This window comes from Brassica napus, chromosome C3, assembly GCF_020379485.1.
Source record: "Brassica napus cultivar Da-Ae chromosome C3, Da-Ae, whole genome shotgun sequence".
In the NCBI taxonomy this organism is placed as follows: domain Eukaryota; kingdom Viridiplantae; phylum Streptophyta; class Magnoliopsida; order Brassicales; family Brassicaceae; genus Brassica; species Brassica napus.
The window spans coordinates 37,626,993-37,633,877 of NC_063446.1; the positions used below are offsets into that span (position 1 = coordinate 37,626,993).

The 6,885-nt window shown below is 37.6% G+C and overlaps 1 long non-coding RNA gene across 6 annotated transcripts; it reads left to right on the top strand.

The window, feature by feature from the left end:
• The first annotated feature begins 3,835 nt into the window (after positions 1-3,835).
• LOC106351311 lies at positions 3,836-6,655 on the top strand. Of its 6 annotated transcripts, none has more exons than XR_007320558.1 (8): positions 3,836-4,041; positions 4,292-4,361; positions 4,431-4,830; positions 5,331-5,396; positions 5,562-5,639; positions 5,728-5,945; positions 6,045-6,254; positions 6,339-6,655. It is a non-coding gene; the product is annotated as an uncharacterized LOC106351311 (long non-coding RNA). The 6 variants fall into 6 exon arrangements; XR_007320560.1 differs by having other exon boundaries at positions 4,449-4,830; XR_007320559.1 differs by having other exon boundaries at positions 3,852-4,140; positions 4,424-4,830.
• Positions 6,656-6,885: the final 230 nt, after the last annotated feature.

Below are 6,885 nucleotides of genomic sequence, written 5' to 3' on the forward strand. Positions count from 1 at the left end.
TTTTAGATTGAGAAAACTGACTTCAACTTTGATACCTGATCAGGAAAACCTAGTGATTTCCACAAGAGGACTTCAACTTTGATACCAGATCAGGAAAACCTAGTGATTTCCACAAGAGGAGGAGTTGCCCTGTTGGTGCAGGCCAGGGATCGAAATTATTAGTTTCATATGTGGCCACGCGGATATGGGCTAATGGCCACGCGGATATGGGCTCATGCTTACGGACCATTTGAATATCCGGGAGATTATCCATCTGTGAGTTGCACGTCCCACCCGAGATTAGATCTGTGTCTTTAATAGATCCAAGTTTAATCTTTTTAGTTTTAAAAAAAAATTATTAGGAAAACATGGTAAATATATAGTTTAAGTCGTTTATAGATAAAAGGAAAGTTGAACACAAAAGTTAAGAGAGACCAAGAGAGAAAGAAAGAAAGAGAGAGAAAGAAAGAAAGAGAAAGTAGATCTGATCGAGGGTCCGGCGGACGGCCGGCGCGTGAGCGAGCGTGCCGTCGCCGGAGCCCTCCATTCTTCCGATGAGAAAGTTCCCCGGTTTATATTACGCGTCCTCTTCCTTTTGCCTTGTCGAAGCTCTGGTCCGGGTCTTTTCCGTCGTCGTCACCTCCGGGAGTGAACCATCATCTTTGGGGGCGCGGCGTCTGGAGTAACGACGCAATCGTGTGGAGGATTGGGTGGTGAAGCTGGCTGTTTTAGAGTAGGTTTCGTTTCCGGGAGGTAGAGGCTTCTAGAGCTCTATCGCCGCCGGCCTTGTTTTCGGGAGGTGGAGGCTTCCTCAGCTCCGCTTTCGCCGGCTCTAGTCTCCGGGGGGTGAAGGTGTTCTTTGCCTTGCGTCGCCGGCTCTTGTTTGTTTCCTAGTTGCGTTTTTTTAGGGTATCATTTTCGTTTGTGCGATGTCGAGATTGATCTGATGGAGGTGCTCTCGTCGGAGGACGATTGATGCTCTCTGGTGGCTTTGTGCGTTTCAAGTGGTTGTCGGCTTGCTTTAAGCGGAGGAGATCTCGATTGGTTCGATGCATCTCTCCGGGAAGAAAGATCTAGCGTTGAAGAAAGGTGGTGGTTTCGACGGAGGCTCTTCGGTCTTATGAGCTCCGTCGGAACGAGTTTTGCGGCGAGGCAGTTCTGGCGATGTTTCCAAGCGGTGACGGTTGAGTGGAGACGGAAGCGATGCGTGTCACTCCGACGGTCCTGATCATTCCACGTATCCGGTCTCCTCGACGCGTGGACCAGCCGAAGTCGTCGGGTGTCTCGTGGTTTGGGTGTTGGGTCGTTGGCCCATTAACTGTTCTTGGACGGTCTGTGGGCTTGTTGTCTTTTTCGGATTTGTAGTGTATGTGGACTTCGGTCTTGTAATTGGGCTTGGCCCCTTCTCCATTTATATCAACAATTTGGGGAAAAAAAAAAGATAAAAGGAAAGTTAGTGTACTATGTGCACATGTATAAAGTTGAATGTGTCTGTCATTCTTTTGTTTTAAAATTTTGTATTTTTAGGGTGCATAGGGCTGCTTAAGTGACCCGGCTTCGCCGTTAAGAAAACTAACTCCAAAAATATTATCAAAATAAAATTGTTCAAAGAGATGTCTGGCTTAGTATCCAGAATCATGCCTTATACACACTTCATTATTATTTATCTTTTTGCAACCAATACATAGTACCTAATAACATAGAGGTTATACTATGCAAAAATCACTATATTTAAAATGTGTTTTCATGGACGGCTACGTAGGCCTGAGACTTTTATCCGAGATTTGGATTCGATCTGAGATTCGATCTGAGATTCGATCCGGATCCGATCCGAAAATCTGGAGGAACCGAATCCGGATCCGGATTGTAAAATATTGGATCCGTTAAAGCCGAATCCGGATTCGGATATCTTGATTTCTTAGTCCGGATATCCGGATCCGTAAGTTTTATTAATAACTATTTTTAAGATAGTAATATCTATATATAAAAACTAATTTTATTTAATATATTTTCATTTTTATAATAGTATATGTAAATTTTATGTAAATTTTGTAATATTATACATAGAAATAATTAAAAATATTATATACTTTTATTTTTAAATCATTGTTAATATTTTATATGTATTAATATTATTTTTTTATTTATTTTAAAGATCCAAATCCGGATCCGGATATCCGCCGGATATTACAATTTTTAGAAGGATATCCGACACCCGAATATTCGAGAATCCCGGATCCGGATAAAGATAATAAAATTATGGATCCATCAGATAAGGATCCGGATCCGGATACTTTAAAATTGTCTGGATATCCGATCCGTCCCAGGTCTACGGTTACGTAAGTTAAAAGTTAAAAATGTACACTTGAACGGGTATTTAAAATATATATATATATATATATATATATTAGATATATAACTTTCAAGCACACGTGCTGACTTGACTGAATGTCGGACAATATTGTTTATCTGCAGCATGAAGTGTTAACAGCATTTGAAGAACTAAATCCAGAGCCGTGATTCAAGCATAACCAAAAAGACTTTTGTCTAGGGCCCCCAAATTTTATAGTTTTTTTAGGGTCCTAAATTTCAGAAAATAGTTAATATAGCATGGTGGTTTAAATTTGCCATTTATTTATTCAACCCAAATTCAATTCTTTAAATTGTTTTTAGAAAAAAATAGTAGTTTATTTTATTGTCAATTTTCCAAATTGAAAAGGAATATATGTTTCGTATATCAAACTCCTAAATAAACAAAAAAGTATGGTTACTTTATATATATTTTCTATATATTCCTAAGTATTCTACATACAGTTTTCATATCAGTCTAGTTTGATGTAGTCATGGGCATATTATTCGAAACCCGAAAACCGAACCGGAGCCGAACCGAAAAAACCGGGACCGAAACCGGACCGAAAATTACAAAAAACCCGAATGGTTCCTATATTTCTGAATCCGAAAAACCGAAACCGAACCGGGACCGAACCGAGAACCGAACGGGTACCCGAATATTTTGAATATACTAAAAAAATTATTATTTTTAATTTTAATATATATAAAATATAATTTATAAATAAAAAATATCTACAAAAATCCGAACTACCCGAATAACCCGGATATGTTTTCGGTTTTTTCCGGGTTTAGATTGGGTTTTCGGGGGTTTTTCGGTTTTTTGGGCTTTAAATCCGAACCAAACCCGAATTATTTGTAATACGGTTCAATTTCGGGTTTTATAAAAAAATAGAAACCCGACCCGAACCCGACACTATTCGAACCGAACCGATCCAAAAAATGTCCGGTTCCTAAACGGTTCCTAAACATCCCAATCCGAATAACCCGAAAACCGAATAAACCGAACCGACAACCCGAATGCCCAACACTAGTTTGATGGCATCTTGTACCAATTTTGAAGCAGCTTTAAAGCTTGGAAATCATTTTGATGTTATTGAGGATCGATGATTTGTGTTTTGAACTGATGGTTTTAAAAGAGGCTTTGCCACGATATTATAAAAGACCTCTTGAAGTTTTGAACTTCTTGAAAAGAACGGAAGAGTGTTATCCAAACTCATGGATTTCTTATCAAATATTATTTGACAGTTTAGTCGCTACTACTAAAAAAAAACTTTTCCAAGTTAAAGTTAATAAATTGTTATATGCGATATGTCACAAAAATGTTAAATAGTCTAGCAATCATCTTTATATATAAAAGAGACTTTCAATCACTCCTGGTGCTGCTAACAGGGACGATACGTCAGAAATTCGTTGCACGAGAGGACGACACGTGTCCAGCCAATGAAACACACCGTTTCATTTAATCCAATTCGGGATGGGCTTTCATTGTTTATTGCCTGTTGGGCTGTTAATTTGGACCCTCTTACATGATACATGAAGATCGTCTCTCTTCTCAGTGCGACGGCGAAGCGTGACGTCTGAGATTCCTTTCGCTGTCTGAAACGGTTCGACTAATCAAATCGAACTCTCATCTTCTTCTTTTATTTTCTCTTCTCTTCCCTCTAGAGTTTCAGGCAATTTCTCTTCCGCCTCCCTCCGTCGCCTTAAGAGGTTCTCAGTTTGATTAATTTCAAAATTATTATCCCGAATTGTGTCTGTGCTGGGCATGTCAATGTTCTTTCTTCTCGATCCTGTGATTTAACCTTTTAGGTGAGCTTAATTAATTAGTATTTGTTTCACTGGTAGATTGCCTTTGTTGAGTTTGTGTAATCTATCATTAATTGGGTTAACATTACTCTCTTTGCCCTATTCTTTCGCTTAAAAATCTGAACTTTGAGAGCCTTTGTGACTGCTTGTGCAGGATGTTAGTTGGGTTCAGAACATCAGATATTTTGGTTCTAGATGTCTGGCAACAAAGATGGATGATTGGGGTAAGATGTATACATTAACTATTCTTTATATATATATATAGATACCGACTACTTTCGGTTAGTAATCAGCCCTCTTGGAGCGAGCAGTACGTGTACGAGACGCTCTTTGTGGTGTTAGCTGAGTTTGAAGAGCGATGCAAGGAGCCGGAACGTGCTAGGTTTATCTACAATTTGCTCTTGATCATATTCCTACAAGGAGAGCTTAGGATTTGTATAAAAAGTTTGTGGCGTTTGAGAAACAGTATGGTGATAAGGAAGGGATTGAGGATGCCATTGCTGGGAATAGGAGGTTTCAGTATGAAGATGAAGTGAGGAAGAACCCTTTGAACTATGATTCTTGGTTTGATTACGTTATGCTTGAAGAAACTGTGGGGAACAAAGATAGGATAAGAGAGATCTAGGAGAGGGCTATTGCTAATATTCCACCTGTTGAAGAGAAATGATACTGGCAAACACACATCTATCTCTGGTGAGTTTATTCTTTTTCAGTTTGGTTTTGGCAATAATGCATAATCGATTTAGCTAGAATTAGAATATTTACTTCTTATGTAGTTATGTGAATCATGCTTTGGATAAGAAGGTTAATTTTTTAAACTGAGTTGTTAGAGTTTGATCATGGTTTGCATAATTAGTTTCTTTAACAGTGAAAGCTATTATTGTTTGTCTTTTATTTGCATATTCGGTTCTGCGATTTTGAAATATTGCAGAATTATTTTAGAATGTTGGGTTCATGGTTTGCGTAAAATGTTGATCATGCTACGCTTAAGAATGTTAATATGAGTTTGGGTTTGGTTGACTTAGTCAGTATTAGCTCTCATTGAGTTTTAACCTGCACATTGAGGTCACAATTAATTTATTGAAATAGATTGTTGCATTACGTGGAAAGCTATTGTTGTTTGTTTGTCTTTTATTAGCATATTTTGATGTGCGATTTACTGAAATTGACACTGATATAACTAATTGGTGTAGGATTAACTATGCATTGTATGAAGAGATTAAAACGGAAGATGTGGAGCGTACACGAGATGTATACTGGTACGCCAAAGCCTACCTATTCTGAAACTTGTGAAGTTACTTTCATTTGTGTTTCACTCTAGCAGTTTAGTCTGACTGTTTGTATTCATCTTACCAAACATTACATAGAATGTCTTAAGCTTATCCAAATTTTTCTTTGCCAAAATATGGTTGCTTGCTGCTCAGTTTGAAATCCGGCAATTGAATCTCGCCGGTGCTCGGTAGATATGAGGAAACACTATTGGGAAAGGTCCAAAAACTAAGGTAAGCATGAAATGTGCTTGAACGTTATATGTTTCATTGCTCTCATTTAACGTACTTATTTTTTGTTATATTTTTCTTCTGTAAACAGATATTCAAGAACTACATTGAGATTGAGCTCCAGCTGGGAAACATAGATAGATGTAGAAAGCTTTATGAGCTTTATCTTGAGTGGTTTCCAGAGAATTGCTATGCTTGGAGCAAATACGCTGAGCTAGAGAGGTCTCTTGCTGAGACTGAACTAGCTAGAACTATCTTTGAGCTTGCAATATCTCAGCCAGCACTTGACATGCCCTAACTGCTATGAAGGTAAAATATTCAGTCCAATAGATTCAAAAAAGTAAAATATTCCTCAGACTTTTGAATCGCTTGGATCATTGAATTTTTTTTTTTTTGTGTGTGTGGCAGGCGTTCATGATATCAAAAGGAGAATCGGAGAGGACACGAGCTTTATATGAGCGACTATTGGACCGCACAAAGCATTACAAGGTGTGGCGGTGTGGGTTTGGTTTGCAAAGTGTGAAGCTTCTGCTGCGGAACAAGAAGAAGACGAGGAAGAGGAAGACCAATAAAAAATAGATGCTATTGAACTCAACAAAGAGTGCATCAGACGTACAGGTAACATTATAACTACATGTTATAAGAATGTTGATTATAACCTTGAGACATGTATTAACTGTTAAGAGGGAATATTCAATGCAGAAAAATGTATTAATGGATCAGCTGCAATCACCAATTTATATTAAAATGAACAGGGGGTGGTGCTTGATATTTTTGTAAACGATGGAGGCTCCATCATGGAGAATCGGGGATGGTCTCTCAAGTGGTATATGGAGCTACACAATGTCTTTATAAATTAATCCAACTCTCAGAACAGATTTTTTTTTTCCGATCTCAACAATTTTATCATGTATTTTTCTCTGTTTTTCAATAAATTTTGAGAGCTCTGCAAATCTGTCGAGAACACTTAGCAATTGTAAAGGAGATTCCTTTTATTCATATTTGATATCGTGACATCATTTATATGTAACAACATAGTATGTAACCTACGGCTATACACATTAAGTTACAGAACGTAACCGATCTATATATGGTCAAATACTTATCAAGGTTACAAACATCCAACTTGAATAGAAAACACTTAACTCAAAATTTGTATTTATAAAAATTTGTAAATAAATTAAAACGCTTCAATTTATAAACCACTTTCTACTAACAAATTCATGATAAAGTACAAGATGTATCATGA